Below are 20,125 nucleotides of genomic sequence, written 5' to 3'. Positions count from 1 at the left end.
TAAGCACGCTTTAAACAAACAGTTCCCATCAAGCCCCAGGGGGTAAAGCTAATTATTTAAATATTTATCGTAGGAAACAGATAGAGACACACTGTTACAGATAATCAATTCAAGTTGAGTGTGTGTTTGTGTACAGAAACAAAATAGCAAATTTCAACCATGCCCCACATACAAATGGCTTTATGCCATTACTTATGTACTTAGGCATTGTAGGCATCTTCTGCCTACATCCAAGACCCAAATACTGAACATTTATGGGATCATTAGCAATAGATCCAATGATTTCCCCATAGAGACCCAGACACCCCCTCTAACCTCTGAAAGTCCCAGTCTATTGTCCCAAAGGAGCTCTGTGAGTGAGTTTTCCTGGATTTCCCACACTCTCTCCATTCAGTGCTTTCAATGGAGGAACAATAGAAGTGTGTCTTATTACACATCACATTAGCTATTGAGTTTGAGGGGCATAGCTGCCCTACATTTTCAGAAAACTAGGATTACAGCAGCAGTTTTGGCCCAACACCTTGAATCACTGATGACCAAACTAAACTCACTGATATGCAATTGTAATACATTCTGATTATACAGAAAAATTATACATTTAAATAAAACAGGTGCATCAGTAAAAAAAATGGCCATGCTTCCTGGGGAATTCGTATTTATGATTAACTAGCTCTCTATAGTCAATTTCACACATCAACTAAAACAATTAATGTCATGCAATTATGTATGGATAGAAATGTCTCTTAACTTTTATCTTACGTGGTAGATTTTAAATGAAGCACAAATGAATATGCATTCAGTGTTGTTTTCAATATCCTTGTTTACAGTAATGGGTCATAGTAGGCTTTTTTGGTTCTACATGTGGAATTTCATAAATCAGTAATGTAACTGTGATGGAAGGTTGTCTTTGTCAAGAGAAGAAAAGAGTAACAAACAAGAAGATTTCATTTTATAATTTGTGTATTTACTCAGATTGACTCAATGATTCACATAATTGAAAACCTTAATTTAAGGTAAATATTTCAATAGAAATAAAGTGATTAAACATCACAACAAGAAATTTGACATATCTCTAAGACATGATACTCTGACAGAGTAGGCTATATGATACACAATTACTGTCTTGATAAAAGACAACATATTGTTTAAAATAAACAAGAGGTTTTACAATAAGAGAGAAAGGTTTTCTCTCATGTGAAGTATACACATCATAATTCTAATAGGGATGACATTTCACAGCTTAAGTCTGATCTTAAAACAGATCAAATATTGCTACTCACAGAGTGATGATAACAGGTAAAATACCCCATTTGGGTAAATAATCCTCATAGGGAAACAGAGATGCTGTAACTCAATTTGATCAATATCAAATGGATAACTGATACATGCTTCACAAAAGATGCTAGATATTACGTCAATATGACCATATCACTACACATATATAGTGGTAACAAAAAAACTAAACACTTTTTTGTCACCATAGACAATCACAAAAAGATTGATGATAAAATACCCATTGTGGGTTGAAAGTAATCATGGAGGACCATTCAGGTTATTGATGATCATGAATAAACACATGATGAACATAATCAACATGTTTCCCAAAGCATAAAAGTTATGATTTCAATTATAACACTACAGAAATGCAGTGTGCATCGATTGGATCACACTTACAAAAAGTGTTTACCTTGTTCAGTACAACTGAAATAAAAAGTTTAAATCGCAGCAAGACTTTTAAAAACATGCATAAGCAGAAGATAAAGAATAACTTTTCCTATTCTCATTACTGTCCACGACAATCTTAGACCAACATGGTCCCTTTCCATTGTGTTTGTCTGGGAGTGGAGCTCCAGTCTGTAGGACTCTACCAGGGCCTCCAGAGGGCGATATTGACTGGACTCTTCTCATTGCTGATGCTGTGCTGGGCTAGGGAGCTCAGCTGAGGCAGGTCACTCTCCCTCCGGTTCTTATCAGAGGATGGCTGCAGGCTCTGGAAGTGGCTCAGCAGTCTTCTCTGGGACTGTGTCTTCACCTCATCCTTGGACAGGAAGTGCACAATCTCTTGGATACATCTGGAGTAACCCTGATTGTCAGGTCCTGAGCAGGAGGAGGAGTTCACTGGCTGGTACTGTTGCTGTCGTCTCAGGAAGCAAACTGTCATCTCCAGGATGTCGGCTTTCTCCAGCTTGGAGTCGGGCTGCTGATTGAGGATCTCTGGACCCAGGAAAGACTTGAGGTGCTCAATGCTGCTGTTGATACGATCTCTGCGTAACTTCTCCACCACAGGCTTTCTTAGCTGCAAGAAGAGAAAGAGAGTCATTAATAACCTTATTCTGGTATATGACATTATTGAAACACATTAAAATGTAATTAAATTAATTTCCTTGAATTTGAATCTCAATTTACCTTATTGGTCAGAGTCAGGTGCTCCTTATAGTGGATCATAGCTGAAGTTATTGTAGGTGCCATGACTGGATCTCTGTGCTGTAGAGGCCTCTGTGTATAGAGAATCTGATTTCTACTGGCTTCATCTCTCCTATATATAGTCCCAAATCTGCATATGAATGTGTGGGTCTTGGGCTTGTTGGAGATTCTCACAGTCTGTAGCCAATGGGTGAGCTTGGGAGGACAATGAGGAATGTGGAGCTGCCACATGCTCAGTGTTCTTATTGCTGGGGGACAATGGTCACATCTCAGGGGAACAGGTGGAGGGGTGGGGGGTGATGAAGAGTGACTCACAGAGGGCTGTGTGAATCTGGGAAAGGGGTGACTCCCAGATCTGCTACCTGATGTTGGGATCAACAACTCTGACAGAGCATACACTCATCATCACAACTTACAAAAATGCATTAAAACACCACATTATAAAATACTGGTACTCATAATGTTGTAGCTTTCACTGAAAGATGTTTGATGCAGTGACATTGTACTGATCAGATTGGAGTCCATTCAGACGGCCTGTCTGTCTATCTCTACAGGCCCAGGTTTCCCAGAAGCCCCAGGAAGTACACTTCCCTCCTCTGAGCTCCACAGCACAGCTGGCTCCCTGCACAACGCTGAGCGTGCCCCAGTCACACGCTCTCCTCTCTCTGGAGCTGGGAGCCACAGGGACACACGGCTTCTCCGACTTCTGTATGCAGCCTGCTGAGCCCTGAGACATAATCGAAGTGTGTCTGCTCTCACAAAGACACACTGGCTGTTCCCATGCAGGGACACAGAGTGGCTTACAGGGCAAACCATCTGGATCAGTTATAATTCACTTCAGAAAGAGACTCTTTCAATAACAAACAGATCAGTAATTTCTATTTGTACAAATACAACATTTTCCAAAACGTTTATATTAATTTTATAACAAACAAACAACCTTTTTGATATAGATATATTTCAATTGATCATAAATAAATGATAGAATTGACACATTAGGATATTGGAATAAGTTTGCCTATTTACGTAGTCAAAACCTTCACATGGCAAAATATTGGACTAAAGTATGTCAATGCATACAGCATCTCGGTTACAAAAGTCATGATTTTGCTGTAATGGTTGCCTATCAGTCTAAAGACAGGTAGTCCAAGCAACTACGTGCTCCACACTGTCTTTATCATAACTTCTCTACCGTAAAATGGCCATATTATAAATAAAGACGTGTTGTGTTTTGTTTGTTGCGTCTATGTGTTGCAATGAGTAGAAAGACTTGTGATCCTAGCATATTTGTTATATTTGCAATATGATGATTTTTATCACTACTCGACATGGGAACATTATTTTTCTGAGTACACATGGGCATAGACACTTTCCCAGGGACTAACGTGGCCGACCTCTTTGGCATATGGCATAAAGAACAACATCCCACCTGTCCTGTGAGGAATCAGCTATTATTCCCACTGACTATTGTCCCACCATCTGAGCCCTCTGATTGGCTGCATAGTATGAGACAGCGTAGAAGGAGGCACATAAATACAGAGTGGAGATGCAGAGCTCACTAACAATGACTCTCTGAGCATCAGCTAGCCCAAGAGCAGCAACACAGCACAGCAGAGGAGCTACCACAACACAAACTCTAGAGCAAGATCTACCAAGACCAACATCTCTTCTTTATTGACGAGTTGCAAACTCAAGACCAATATCTGAAAATGCAAGCTTACATGGACATCGCTCTTCAGGACATCATGAATGTGAAGGATCAGCACATTAGGTAAGATCAGGTTAAATTACACTGAAATACTTTAGGTCATAAGAGATATTAAAATGAATAGAAACTGTGTGTGAGAGAAGAGGTGTTCATGACTGTCTTGTCTTGTTTTTCAGGTGTAAACTCTCTCTGTTGGAGAGGAAATGCAGCAGTCATGTGGAGAAACTGAAGATAGCTATTGTAGAACACCTCCAGAACAGGAGCCCTACATCTCCCATATCTCCTATTTTGGAGAAGACAGTGTCCTTTTTCACTCTGAAGAAGGCCTTGCTGTCACCCACCGGCTATTCCAAATGTTCCAGGGACATGCTGCGTCTCTTTCCCGCTCCAGAGGAGGACATTGTGCCACTCTGCTTCGAACAATGAACTGAGAGAGATGCATGGATGGGGAGATTATAGGTCAGGGGTTACATGCTGGGCTGAGACTAGGGTTTGAGACAAAATGATCACTGCAGTGTGAGATACAAACCTGTGGAGTGGGCATGAACTGAGCCTATGGTGAGCAGAGCACAATATTCTGTTCATGTGCAAATTCAGCTCAGATATATCAGAGCGCCATGTCCATGTCTGGAAAATATTCCCACCATGGTGATTGGCTGGTTTTCGTATTTGGACCAGACTGTCAGAGATAGGTCTGAAACCTATTCTGTCGTTTTACATGAAATGTAAAGTTGCAGAAGCATTTGAAATGCATTGTATGCATTTATATAAGCAGAGGTTTACTGCTTTATTCTTTCTGTGAAATGATGAACTAAATACCCTGAGATATGGTTCAATGAGAAATGCTGCCTTAAATCAAGGTAGAAAATAAATTCACATGGATACCTTTATTTCTGTAAAGGAACAGTGCATTGTTGTGGATGAAAAGTAAATAAAGTAAATGTTTATTTTATTGTAAGGCCCCAAAGAGGATTTATATTCTTGTTAATATTGTTGTCTAATTTTGTCAGCTAATAAAACTGCAGACAAAATCCAACATACTTTTCTTTGTCTATTCCTCCTATCTGTGATTTGTGGCTGACATGAATACTGAATTTTACTGGTTTCATTTACCAGGATATTGAAACTCACAAGATTCAGAAGTACATCTTCTGATTTTTTGAGTGTACTTCCACAAAAACGTGTACACTGCAAAAAAGTCCAAAGCATTAATATTGTACTTCACATAAAGAAGGTCTTACCATTTCCCCCCAAGGTTTGCCTTGCTAGCATGGATTTAAATGCATGGGACTGCTGGTCCACCATATTTCTTACACTAGTTGATTCCTTTAATCCATGAGGGGGAGTGAACTAGGAGATAAGGGTAGAGAATAGGACTCTTGATTATCTTGTATTATGTGCAATTTAATTTGAAAGATTTAGACATTTCACATTTCAATGGAGTGTAATGAATCAAACAAACAGTAATTGTTTTCGATGATTGTTTTTATTCGCATCGACTTGATTTGAAGATTTACATTCATTTTGAAAACGTTTTCAATCTTTACAATACCTTCTCAGAAGGCGAGGGATACTGATGCACTCACATAGCGATACAAACCAGCAAGCCTACACGTTTTAACTCCTCCTCTCACAATCGAGAGGAAGTATTATTCAGTCTAAAATGCAGATATAATTTTCAAGGAAAAGCAATATGTCCGGTGTAGCTCAGTTGGTATAGCATGACGCTTGCAACGCCAAAATTGTGAGTTCGGTTCCGAAAGTATGAAGAAAATGTACGCAATCACTACTGTAAGTTGCAAATGAATAACAGCGTCTACAAAACTGTAATTACGTCTGATACTGTTTGCATGTTTTGTCATTAAGATATTCAATATCAATATCAAAACAGTACAAATGGGAATGAACATTGTTCACTCATCTTTCCGCTAGAAAGACAGTGAACACTATTTCATATATGATTAAAACTTTCCCACAGGGAACAATATACAGTATATTCACTTTATAAAAATGAAATATAAAACAGAAGATTCAATTGATCCTCTTGTAATCCAGAGAGGAAGATTCAAATACTGATATTGTTCAATGCTTTTTTTCCATTTAAAACAAAACATGATCGAATAAACCCCTGCAAATGCAGAAAATGTGGATGAACTCCTCTGTAATAAGGACTGGGAATTGTCCTGCATGAGAATGAAGCTCCAGTCTGTAAGAGTCTACCAGGGCCTCCAGAGGGCGCTGTTGACTGGCCCCTTCTCTTTGCTCATGATGTGCTGGGCTGGGGAGCTCAACTGAAGCAGGTCACTCTCCCTCCTGTTCTTATCGGAGGATGGCTGCAGGCTCTGGAAGTGGCTCAGCAGTCTTCTCTGGGAATGTGTCTTCACCTCATCATTGGACAGGAAGTGCACAATTTCTTGGACACACCTGGAGTAACCCTGATTGTCAGGTGCTGAGCAGGAGGAGGAGTTCACTGGTTGATACTGTTGCTGTCGTTTCAGGAAGCAAACCGTCATCTCCAGGATGTCTGCTTTCTCCAGTTTGGAGTCGGGCTGCTGATTGAGGATCTCTGGACCCAGGAGAGACTTGAGCTTCTCAAGGCTGCTGTTGATACGATCTCTGCGTAACTTCTCCACCACTGGCTTTCTTAGCTGCAAGAAGGAGAGTCTTTAATAATATTATTCTAGAATATATCAGAGGAGAGATAAAAGGATGGCAACTATTATCAAGAAACAAGTCATAAAGCAAGTTGTAATCTCAGTTTACCTTGTTGGTCAGAGTCAGGTGGTTCTTAGAGTAGATCATAGCTGAAGTGATTGTAGGTGCCATGGCTGGATCTCTGTGCTGTAGAGGTCTCTGTGTAGAGAGAATCTGATTTCTACTGTCTTCATCTCTCCTATATATAGTCCTAAATCTGCATATGAATGTGTGGGTCTTGGGCTTGTTGGGGTTTCTCACAGTCTATAGCCAATGGGGGTGCTTGGGTTCTTAAAGCTGGGGGACAATGGTCATGTCTCAGGGGAACATGTGGCGGGGTGGGGGGTGATGGAGAGTGACTTACAGAGCGCTGTGTGAATCTGGGAAACTGGTGACCCCCAGATCTACTGCCTAATGTTGGGATAAATGACACCGACAGAGCCCACACTCATCATCACAATTTACACATGTGGGACTGACACACATGTTCTGCATTAAAACTTACACTGCTTTCTAATGCATTTTATTGGAAGATTCCTAGCCTACCATATCATATTTGATGACTGCATTATAAATATGACCTCTTGATTGCTTTACCTGAATAAAATAATTGCTTCCCGCAAATGTAATATTTTAGCTTGTTTGCTTCATCCGTAAAAAGTTTTAACACTTCTGAGATTAATTCATAATTGTTCATGCGACATGTTTTTGAAATTATGATGAAGTCAGGATAATCAGCGTAATGGGATACATTCTTATAGAAGACAGAGAAAATAGCAACATGAGCAACACATAGATATATATTGGTGTGACTTCATCATAATTTCTCATAACTATTTGAGAGAAGTTATGTTGCAATACTGTTCCTATTATTCAGAGTGGAGGGAAAACACTTCCAGTTTTGAAAGTCCAGATGCAGCAGATGTGTCCTCTGTTTTGGAGCTACTGGTCAGTGTGAGTAGGGAGCTGATCTGAGTTTCCCACACTGAATCCTGTGTGCTGTGATCAATGCACTACAAAAGCTGCTCAGTGAACAATTAGTGACAGCTATTGGCTCTGTGTTGTACTATAGACAGAGCCTGACGTCACAGACCATCTGGATTCTAAAGGGAAACTCCTCTACTTCAACACATACCTCTACTTCAACACATACCTCTACTTCAACACATCCCTCTACTTCAACACATCCCTCTACTTCAACACATACCTCTACTTCAACACATACCTCTACTTCAACACATCCCTCTACTTCAACACATCCCTCTATTTCAACACATACCTCTACTTCAACACATACCTCTACTTCAACACATACCTCTACTTCAACACATACCTCTACTTCAACACATACCTCTACTTCAACACATACCTCTACTTCAACACATACTCTTATAGGTACAGGTATACACTACCAGTCAAAAGTTTGGACACACCCGCTCATTCCAGGGTTTTTCTTTATTTTTTACTATTTTCTACATTGTAGAATAATAGTGAAGACATCAAAATGATGAAATAACACAAATGGAATCATGTAGTAACCAAAAAAGTGTTACACAAATCAAAATATATTTTTTATTTGAGATTATTCAAATAGCCACCCTTTGACTTGATGACAGCTTTGCACACACTTGACATTCTCTCAACCAGCTTCATGAAAGTATTTTTTTTTAATGTATTATTTTTAACATTATTATCTCAGAAAGTGTTTTGTATCATTAAATACAGCCGGGAAAAACTATTGAATATCAGAGCAGCGGTAACTCACCAGCATTACGACCAGGAATACGACTTTCCCGAAGCAGATCCTTTGTTTGCTCTCCCCAGGGCAACTGAACTGATTCCAGCGGCTGACCCAAAACATCGCCGGCGGAGGAGAGGCACTCGGAGCGGCCTGCTGGTTCGATTTAGGAGGCACGCACACCACCCACCGCTTCCAAGTATTCTACTCGCTAATGTTCAGTCTTTGGTTAACAAAGTCGACAAACTATGTGCAAGGATTTCTTTCCAGAGATACATCAAGGCCTGTAACATACTCTCTCTTGGGATATTCTGTCGAAATTGGTCCAGCCAGATGGGTTCTCAGTTCATCGTGCAGACAGGAATAAATATCTCTCCGGGAAGCAGAAGGGCAGAGGTGTGTGTTTCATGATTAATGACTCATCGTGTAATTGTAGTAACATACAGGAACTCGAGTCCTTCTGTTCACCCGACCTAGAATATCTCACAATCAAATGCCGACTGTATTATCTCCCAAGATAATTTTATTCGGTTACAGTCACGGCCGTGTACAGTGAAGGAAAAAAGTATTTGATCCCCTGCTGATTTTGTACGTTTGCCCACTGACAAAGACATGATCAGTCTATAATTTTAATGGTAGGTTTATTTGAACAGTGAGAGACAGAATAACAACAAAAAAATCCAGAAAAACGCATGTCAAAAATGTTACAAATTGATTTGCATTTTAATGTGGGAAATAAGTATTTGACCCCTCTGCAAAACATTACTTAGTACTTGGTGGCAAAACCCTTGTTGGCAATCACAGAGGTCAGACGTTTCTTGTAGTTGGCCACCAGGTTTGCACACATCTCAGGAGGGATTTTGTTCCACTCCTCTTTGCAGATCTTCTCCAAGTCATTAAGGTTTCGAGGCTGACGTTTGGCAACTCGAACCTTCAGCTCCCTCCAAAGATTTTCTATGGGATTAAGGTCTGGAGACTGGCTAGGCCACTCCAGGACCTTCATGTGCTCCTTCTTGAGCCACTCCTTTGTTGCCTTGGCCGTGTGCTTTGGGCCATTGTCATGCTGGAATACCCATCCACGACCCATTTTCAATGCCCTGGCTGAGGGAAGGAGGTTCTCACCCAAGATTTGACGGTACATGGCCCCGTCGATCGTCCCTTTGATGCGGTGAAGTTGTCCTGTCCCCTTAGCAGAAAAACACCCCCAAAGCATAATGTTTCCACCTCCATGTTTGACGATGGGGATGGTGTTCTTGGGGTCATAGGCAGCATTCCTCCTCCTCCAAACACGACGAGTTGAGTTGATGCCATAGAGCTCGATTTTGTTCTCATCAGACCACAACACTTTCACTCAGATCTCCTCTGAATCATTCAGATGTTCATTGGCAAACTTCAGACGGGCCTGTATATGTGCTTTCTTGAGCAGGGGGACCTTGCGGGCGCTGCAGGATTTCAGTCCTTCACGGCGTAGTGTGTTACCAATTGTTTTCTTGGTGACTATGGTCCCAGCTGCCTTGAGATCATTGACAAGATCCTCCCGTGTAGTTCTGGGCTGATTCCTCACCGTTCTCATGATCATTGCAACTCCACGAGGTAAGATCTTGCATGGAGCCCCAGGCAGAGGGAGATTGACAGTTCTTTTGTGTTTCTTCCATTTGCGAATAATCGCACCAACTGTTGTCACCTTCTCACCAAGCTGCTTGGTGATGGTCTTGTAGCCCATTCCAGCCTTGTGTAGGTCTACAATCTTGTCCCTGACATCCTTGGAGAGCTCTTTGGTCTTGGCCATGGTGGAGAGTTTGGAATCTGATTGATTGATTGCTTCTGTGGACAGGTGTCTTTTATACAGGTAACAAACTGAGATTAGGAGCACTCCCTTTAAGAGTGTGCTCCTAATCTCAGCTCATTACCTGTATAAAAGACACCTGGGAGCCAGAAATCTTTCTGATTGAGAGGGGGTCAAATACTTATTTCCCTCATTAAAATGCAAATCAATTTATAACATTTTTGACATGCGTTTTTCTGGATTTTTTTGTTGTTATTCTGTCTCTCACTGTTCAAATAAACCTACCATTAAAATTATAGACTGATCATTTCTTTGTCAGTGGGCAAACGTACAAAATCAGCAGGGGATCAAATACTTTTTTCCCTCACTGTATATCCCCCCTCAAGCCGATACCACGACGGCCCTCAAAGAACTTCACTGGACCTTCTGCAAACTGGAAACCACATATCATGAGGCTGCATTTATTGTAGCCGGGGATTTTAACAAAGCAAATTTGAGGACTAGGCTGCCGAAGTTCTATCAACATATCGAATGTTGTACTCACACTGCTAAAATCCTCGACCATTGCTATTTGAACTTCCGGGATGGTTATAAGGCCCTCCCCCGCCCTCCCTTCGGCAAATCTGACCACGACTCCATTTTGCTACTCCCTTCCTATAGGCAGAAACTCCAACAGGAAGTACCCGTGCTAAGGACTATTCAACGCTGGTCTGACCAATTGGAATCCACGCTTCAAGATAGTTTTGATCACGCGGACTAGGATATGTTCCGGGTAGCTTCCGAAAAATTATTTTGACGTATACACTGAAACTGTGACTGAGTTTATCAGGAAGTGATGTTGTGCCCACTGTGACAATTAAAACCTACCCTAACCAGAAACCGTGGATAGATGGCATCATTCGCACAAATCTGAAAGCGCGAACCACCGCATTCAACCATGGCAAGGTGACTGGGAATATGGCAGAATACAAACAGTGTAGCTACTCACTCCGCAAGGCAATTAAACTGGAAAAACATCAGTATAGAGACAAAGTGGAGTCGCAATTCAACAGCTCAGACATGAGACGTATGTGGCAGGGTCTACAGACAATAACGGACTACAAAAGGAAAACCAGCCACGTTGCCGACACCGATGTCCCGCTTCCAGACAAGCTAAACACCTTCTACGCCCGCTTTGAGGATAACACAGTGCCACTGACGAGGCCCACTACCAAGGACTGTGGCCTCTCCTTCTCCATGGCCGACGTGATTAAGACATTTAAGCATGTTAACCCCCGCAAGGCTGCCGGCCCAGACGGCATCCATAGCTGCGTCCTCAGAGCACGCGCAGACCAGCTTGCTAGTGTGTTTATGGACATATTCAATATCTCCCTTTCCCAGTCTGCTGTTCCCACATGCTTCAAGATGGCCACCATTGTTCCTGTACCCAAGAAAGCAAAGGTAACTGAACTAAATGACTATCGCCCTGTAGCACTCACCTGTCATCATGAAGTGCTTTGAGAGACTAGTCAAGGATCATATCACCTCTACCTTACCTGTCACCCTAGACCCACTTCAATTTGCTTACCGCCCCAATAGATCCACAGACGATGCAATCGCCATCACACTGCACACTGCCCTATCCCATCTGGACAAGAGGAATACCTATGTAAGAATGCTGTTCATTGACTATAGCTCAGCATTCAACACCATAGTACCCTCCAAGCTCATCATTAAGCTCGAGGCCCTGGGTCTGAACCCCGCCCTGTGCAACTGGGTCCTGGACTTCCTGACGGGCCGCCCCCAGGTGGTGAAGGTAGAAAACAACATCTCCACTTCGCTGATCCTCAACACTCAGCCCCCTCCTGTACTTCCTGTTCACCCATGACTGCGTGGCCAAGCACGCCTCCAACTCAATCATCAAGTTTGCAGACAACACAACAGTAGTAGGCTTGATTACCAACAATGACGAGACCGCCTACAGGGAGGAGGTGAGGGCTCTGGGAGTGTGGTGCCAGGAAAATAACCTCTCACTCAACATCAACTAAACAAAGGAGATGATCGTGGACTTCAGGAAACAGCAGAGGGTGCACCCCCCTATCCACATCGACGGGACCACAGTGGAGAAGGTAGAAAGCTTCAAGTTCCTTGGCAAACACATCACCGACAAACTGAAATGGTCCACCCACGCAGACAGTGTGGTGAAGAAGGCGCAACAGAGCCTCTTCAACAGGGACGGCCTGTTCAATAGGGCGATATGGGCGACGCACTGCCAAACGGGAAAAGGAAGGGATTTTTTTTCTAATCAATTATATCACGGCAACAGTAGTTATCAGTGTTGTAATCTGATCTGACTGCCACTAAATGTCAAATCAGGCTAAAGTCGTGCTTCAAATGGCCCCGCCCGTTTTTGGGCGATTTCAGTCAGGTTGAAAATCGCCCAGAAGTCTCTCATAGCCTGTCATGTAAAATCTATTTTTTTCAAATTTCAAAGCTTTCAATACATTCTCTATGGGTGTCTGTGGGCTTGCACTTACGCGCTTTCGTCATACGTGACGTAACCATGAACGTAACTAAGCAAATAGCGGCTAGCAGCGTCTCTTTGCGACCTGCAGTGTGGCGTTATTTTATGTTTTTAATTTGTACACTTAGTGGCGTTATTTTATGTTTTTAATTTGTACACTTAGTTTACAAACATTCTGCCAACCATGGATTTCGAGTGGTGGGTTTTGGACTGATCTTGTTGATCGTGTACATACCCGCTACGAACGGACTAAATAATGAAAACGTTGCTGGCAGCGGAATCCAATACAGCTGGGAGACTTGGCTGGATGACAGAGTCCCGGACAGAGAAGTGGAGCCGGCCGGCTTCACCCTGGTCGGAGCGGACCTCGATCTGACAGTCACAGGGAAAATCGATCCTGGTAAGAGAGCGACTCTGTACCCCCGAGCCCCGACATTGAACTGCTTTCTGTGTCACTGTGACCTTACTATCTGCCCCGTGAGTTCCCCCAATTGTTTGTTACTGTTGTGTACTGTTGATAATCACAAGTTTACTGGAGAACTGAGACCAAGTAGAGACTTTGGACAGGGTGGATATGGTATAATAAAGGCAGTTTATTCAGAGGTAAAGATATCTGGAATCGCGTGCACGGACTCGTTCGTCAAACTCTTAGGGAGCTATCTGAAGAGAGCCCCGAAAACATTGTGTGCTGACATTTTATACAATAAATGATGTAGGTTGAATCTAGTAGTTCTGATCTTCTGATTGGTCCTGATGAGTTGGGCGAGGTCCCCTCCACTGTTGCATTGGCTCTGAGTCGGGTTCTCTGTCTTCAAATGTTCAGCCTAAAGAGAGGGGATTTTTGTGTGTGTGTGTGTGTGTGTTTAACAGTGATGATGTGTGTGTGTGTGTGTGTGTTTAACAGTGATGATGTGTGTGTGTTATCAGTGATGATGTGTGTGTGTGTGTGTGTGTGTGTCCTCAGAGCAAGAACTCGTGAGTTGGAAGAACTGAGAGACCTATGGCGTGGGTGTTGTCCTTGGCCACCTGCTGACAAGGCTGACAAGATAGGACTCTTTTGTCCATTGTTATAGGATAGGAACAGCATTGATTGAAAACAAACGCCCAACACAAAATGGGTCATGCACAAGATTTTAGTCAGACCAAGCTATAACATTATATATTTACTACGACAGTACATTCAACCAAAAGCTAATATAACAAAGGCATCAGAGATTATTTATAATCTGTCACAGAAACTGGAATCCATCTCCCCAGATCAGTCAATAAATGCTTCTGGTATTGACTTATATGCTGCCCCTGTCTTCATGTTGTTGCTGGACATATCTTTTTTAAAATGTGTGTAGGTCACCTAAATCATCAGAAAAATTGCCCCTCCTGAGAATTTTTTCAGGAGCCGCCACTGCTCTTCAACCTTAGGAGGCTGAAGAAATTCGGCTTATCACCTAAAACCCTCACAAACTTTTACAGATGCACAATTGAGAGCATCCTGCTGGGCTGTATCACCGCCGGGTATGGCAACTGCACCGCCCACAACCGCAGGGCTCTCCAGAGGGTGGTGCGGTCTGCTGAACGCATTACCGGGAGCAAACTACCCGCCCTCCAAGACACATACAGCACCCGATGTCACAAGAAGGCCAAAAAGATCATCAAGGACATCAACCACCCGAGCCACTGCCTGTTCATCCCGCTATCATCTAGAAGGCGAGGTCAGTACAGGTGCATCAAAGCTGGGACCGAGAGAATGAAAAACAGCTTCTATCTCAAGGCCATCAGACTGTTAAATAGCCATCACTAGCACATTAGAGGCTGCTGCTGCCTATTGAAATCACTGGCCACTTTAAGAAATGGAACACTAGTCACTTTAATAATGTTTACATATCTTGCACTACTCATCTCATATGTATATGCTGCATTCTATTCTATAATATTCTACTGTATCTTAGTCCATGCCGCTCTGTCATTGCTTGTCCATATATGTATATATTCTTAAATCCCATTCCTTACTAGTTTTGTGTGAATTTGTGAAATTGTTAGATATTACTTGTTAGATAAGCACAAGCATTTCGCTACACCCGCTATAACAGCTGCTAAACACGTGTATGTGACAAATACAATTTGAATTCATTTGATTTGATTTGATGAGGTAGTCACCTGGAATGCATTTCAATTAACAGGTGTGCCTTGTTAAAAGTTAATTTGTGGAATTTCTTTCATTCTTAATGCATTTTATCCAATAAGTTGTGTTGTGACAAGGTAGGGGTGGTATGCAGAAGATAGCCCTATTTGGTAAAAGACCAAGTCCAGATTATGGCAAGAACAGCTCAAATAAGCAAAGAGAAACAACAGTCCATCATTACTTTAAGACATGAAGGTCAGTCAATACGGAACATTTCAAGAACTTTGAAAGTTTCTTCAAGTGCAGTCACAAAAACCATCAAGCGCTATGAGGACTGCCACAGGAAATGAAGACCCAGAGTTACCTCTGCTGCAGAGGATAAGTTCATTAAGTTAACTGCACCTCAGATTGCAGCCCAAATAAATGTTTCACAGAGTTCAAGTAACAGACACATCTCAACATCAACTGTTCAGAGGAGACTGCGTGAATCAGGCCTTCGTGGTCGAATTGCTGCAAAGAAACCACTACTAAAGGACACCAATAAGAAAAATAGATTTGCTTGGGCCAAGAAACACGAGCAATGGACATTAGACCGGTGGAAATCTGTCCTTTGGTCTGATGAGTCCAAATTTGAGATTTTTGGTTTCAACCGCCGTGTCTTCATGAGACGCAGAGTAGGTGAATGGATGATCTCCGCATGTGTGGTTCCCACCGTGAAGCATGGAGGAGGAGGTGTGATGGTGTGTGGGTGCTTTGCTGGTGACACTGTCAGTAATCTATTTAGAATTCAAGGCACACTAAACCAGCATGGCTACCACAGCATTCTGCAGCGATACGCCATCCCATCTGGTTTGCGCTTAGTGGGACTATCATTTGTTTTTCAACAGTGCTCAGCATATGTGGGATCTCCTTCAAAACTGTTGGAAAAGCATTCCAGGTGAAGCTGGTTGAGAGAATGCCAAGAGTGTGCAAAAATGTCATCAAGGCAAAGGGTGGCTACTTTGAAGACTCTAAAATATAAAATATATTTTGATTTGCTTAACACTTTTTTGGTTACTAAATGATTCCATATGTGTTATTTCATAGTTTTGATGTCTTCACTATTATTCCACAATGTAAAACATAGTAAAAATAAAGAAAAACCCTTGAATGAGTAGCTGTGTCCAAACTTTTGACTGGTACTGTATATAAAGAAACGCATCCAAGTTAGTCCAAGTCAATGTCTGCAATTCAATCTGTTTTCTAAATGGCATTTAAGATGATATAGATTTTATTTTGTCCTAGACAATAGCTAGGTTTTATTAAAGGAAAAATGTAATGTCATTACAAATTAGGACTTTAAAAAAAATATTATATTATATATTAGATTTCCGTCCAGAACGATAGTTCCAAAAACATACTCAACCAAATATGCAAATCATTTTTTAATTCCCCTCTATAAGTGTGCCTATTCCTCAGTGGCTCTGAGTGTTCCCCAGACAGTCAGGTGCTGGTGGGACTGATGATGATGATGATGATGATGATGCTAATGACACTGAACTGTGACTCTGCTCTCCAGAGCTTTCCCACACTCTGCCCATTGAGAGAGATTCCATGAAACAACAGAAGTGTGCATTGTTAAATGCTAATTCATTCCCATCAATACCTTAGGGGTAAAGTTTGTTAGTCAATCATATGGCAAATTATTATTGACCTTTTTTATTAGAATAAGAACTTTAACAAAAGGCTATATTTCAAAATAAGACTATGACATGTATTTATTTTCACCAGACACTTTTTTATTAAGGTCTTGGGAAATTATGTGAACAAAATTCCTCTCCCTATCCCTTGACACCACTAGGTAGGGGTCTTCGTCTATTGTCCCAAAGGAGCTCTGTGAGTGAATTTTCCTGGGTTTCCCACACTCTCTCCATTCACTGTTTTGCTTTCAATGGAAGAACAATAGAAGTGTGTCTTATTATTCATCCCATTAGCTATGCAGTTGAGTCTTGTCCCAGACAAAGAAGGCTACTATGTGTCTGTCTGCCCACCTGACTATGATAAGATGAGGGTATCAAGAAGCTTTATTTTTGTAAAACACCCAAAAAATCTACCAAGCATCAACATATTAGCAAACTCAAGATACAGAACACCCGTAATCGATGGAACAATGCAGAACAGATTTTTCAATGTAAAATGAGTTTATTTGCTTTCTGTAATGACATTGCACAAGTAAGCACTTCTGCACAGACTAATGTGCAAAGCATTCCCAGTATAAAAAGTAGGAAAAAATGTTGGTTAGGAAAGTAGTATGGGTTTCAATAATATGAGTTTCTCCTTTTTCTGTAAACTAAAGTCACTCTTCTGTGCTGCTGACAACCACCAATGTAGACAAATGCTCTGTCACACTAATGCAGAGTTCACGTGCTAGTCAGAACTAGGAAACAGGAACATTTCCCACTTACTAACTGGTCGAACACGGCACGTGTTTAACTACAACCCATAGCCGCGGGAAGTAGGGGTGCTGAAAAATCTGAATTAAAAAAGATATATTCATAATATATATATATATTTTTAAACATATATTTTACAAAAGTAGTGCACTGGGCGTTTAATGGTCCTGTATTATGGACCAATATATCTGTCTGCAGCGCCAGCGCTGGCAAAAGTATTTGTCAGTGATTGGTCAACAGTACTTCTAGTAGGAGTGCTAACTATGGACGGGACTCTTCAATTAAGTGTTTGTTGTCATTCAACTAGAGACAACTAGTTTTCATGCACATATTTTCACTTGAGAGAAGACTACTTTTCATGAAAAAAAAATCATTTGAGAAATACTGCACCAAACATCTTAGTTAAATGTAAAGTTGTGCGACTAATACCTTGGCAAAAATGTTAAAATGTATTACAGATTTCCTGATTTGTCTTAAATTAATTCAGACTATTTTGAGGAAATATGTTGTTACTTCGGCATCCCAAGCGGGACAATGTGATGCGTGAGTTGAAGGAGTCAGGCGCAGGAGGGTAAATCACAGAATACAGAGTTTATTCCGTAATATAGCGTTACGCAGAATAGCGTCAACCAGTCCAGTGCGCAAAACAGGCGCACTGGAACAAAACAGGCACACAGGGAAAATATACTCCGGCAATACACAATACACAATACACAATACACAATGTGCAATGTGCAATGCGCAATGCACAGAGCTCAACCGCGCTACTACTCCTCACAATAAAAAATCACCCACAAGGACAAGGGGGGCAGAGGGAACACTTATACACGTACTAATGAGGGGATATGAACCAGGTGTGTGTAATAGACAAGACAAAACAAATGGAATGATGAGATATGGAGCGGCAGTGGCTAGAAGGCCGGTGACGACGAACGCCGAAGCCTGCCCGAACAAGGAGAGGAGGTAGCTTCGGAGGAAGTCATGACAGACAAAGAGTAATATTGCCGCTTTTTTCTTGTTGTTCAAACGAAGGTCTTTTAAGAGAGTGTGAGCCACCGATGTTCGCTTCGCCTAGCCGAATTCTGCTAGGAGCAAACTGAACCTACCTAGTATGCAGGCGCCTTTACTGTATTTGCTTCTAAAAATTGATAATCATAAATTGATAGTACATTCAGAGGTATTAGTGATACATGTCTCGTACCTCTAAACGCTCATCTAAATTCATTCACACAGAATATGACTTAAATATTGGACAATCTTGATGACATAAACCATTGTATCTGTCTTTCCTAGGATCTAAGATTTTAGGATGTCAAATGACCTGTACTTAGACTCTAATGCAAAGTATAGGATTTTAATAAACCATAAACAATCAGACACATTTCATAATTGTTTTTATTTTCATATAGAGAATACGTTTCTTAACTAGTAATTGTTAAGAACTTAAACTTTGTGACTAAACATCGCTACAATTGCTAGGAAACAGCTTCAAGACACACAGGCACTCATCATAGAGTGTGGGTTATATGAAATATTCATAGAAGAAACATGGACAAATGCAGCTTTAAAAACAAAGCAGACATCGGTTATATATCTCAATATATGTAATACAAACAGACACAAATTGGTATTGCATCACAAAAACAGGCGTGGATATCCAGCAAATCAATTAAAGATTTTTAAGTCATAAACAATAATGTATTTCCTGAAATTCCTTCACAGAAGGATATTGTTGCATAATTCAATAATGTAAACATTCTTTGCTATCTCACCCAATGTGGGTAATAAATAGATTATAATGAACAGTCAATAATATAAACCTTCCTTAGCAGATGGAGGAATTTCCTCTTACATAATAAGAATAACTTTACATGATACTCATATTGAATGAAAAGTGATGATAATATCAATATGAACTTTCATTAGGAAGGCTTTTTCACATATTCATGAAAAAATTATAAACACAATCAAATCAGAACTTTGACATTTTTTGCACAAGCAGAAGATTATGTCTCTTCCTATTCTCATTACTGTCCATTAATTTTAGACCAATATGGTCCATTGTGTTTGTCTGAGAGTGGAGCTTAAGTCTGCAGGACTCTTGTCTTTGCTGATACTGTGCTGGGTTGGGGAGCTGAGCTGAGGCAGGTCACTCTCCCTCCGGTTCTTATCAGAGGATGGCTGCAGGCTCTGGAAGTGGCTCAGCAGTCTTTTTTGGGACTCTGTCTTCACATACTTGGACAGGAAGTGCACAATCTCTTGGACACACCTGGAGTAACCCTGATTGACAGGTGCTGAGCAGGAGGATGAACTCACTGGTCGATACTGTTGCTGTCCTCTCAGGAAGCAAACTGTCAATTCCAGGATGTCAGCTTTCTCCAGCTTCAGGCTGCTGATTGAGGATCTCTGGACCCAGGAAAGACTTGAGCTGCTCAATGCTGCTGTTGATACGATCTCTGTGTAATTTCACCACTGGCTTCTTAGCTGCAAGAAGAGGAGAGTCATTAATAACATTATTCAGATATATGACATTAATGAAACACATAAACAATCAGTCAAATTAAATTCATTTCCTTGAATTTGAATCTCAATTTACCTTGTTGGTTAGAGTCAGGTGCTCCTTAGAGTAGATCATTGTTGAAGTGATTTAAGATGCCATGGCTGGATCTCTGTGCTGTAGAGGTCTTTGTGTAGAGAGAATCTGATTTCTACTGGCTTCAT

General features: G+C 41.3%; 3 pseudogenes across 3 annotated transcripts; all 3 read right to left on the bottom strand.

The window, feature by feature from the left end:
• Positions 1-1,864: 1,864 nt before the first annotated feature.
• Positions 1,865-2,531, bottom strand: LOC311137870 (transcription factor HES-5-like; annotated as a pseudogene). The gene is made up of 2 exons: positions 2,407-2,531; positions 1,865-2,296 (listed from the first exon to the last, which is right to left on the bottom strand). The product of its transcript is annotated as a transcription factor HES-5-like (transcript).
• Positions 2,532-6,348: 3,817 nt separating this feature from the next.
• Positions 6,349-7,020, bottom strand: LOC311137820 (transcription factor HES-5-like; annotated as a pseudogene). The gene is made up of 2 exons: positions 6,896-7,020; positions 6,349-6,780 (listed from the first exon to the last, which is right to left on the bottom strand). The product of its transcript is annotated as a transcription factor HES-5-like (transcript).
• A 12,427-nt stretch (positions 7,021-19,447) lies between these two features.
• On the bottom strand, positions 19,448-20,125 carry LOC311138787 (transcription factor HES-5-like; annotated as a pseudogene). Its single transcript has 2 exons — positions 20,001-20,125; positions 19,448-19,888 (listed from the first exon to the last, which is right to left on the bottom strand). The product of its transcript is annotated as a transcription factor HES-5-like (transcript).

The sequence above is a fragment of the Coregonus lavaretus genome (assembly GCF_964263955.1).
Source record: "Coregonus lavaretus genome assembly, chromosome: 12".
NCBI classification, from domain to species: domain Eukaryota; kingdom Metazoa; phylum Chordata; class Actinopteri; order Salmoniformes; family Salmonidae; genus Coregonus; species Coregonus lavaretus.
This window is presented reverse-complemented; position numbering and strand designations above follow the sequence as displayed.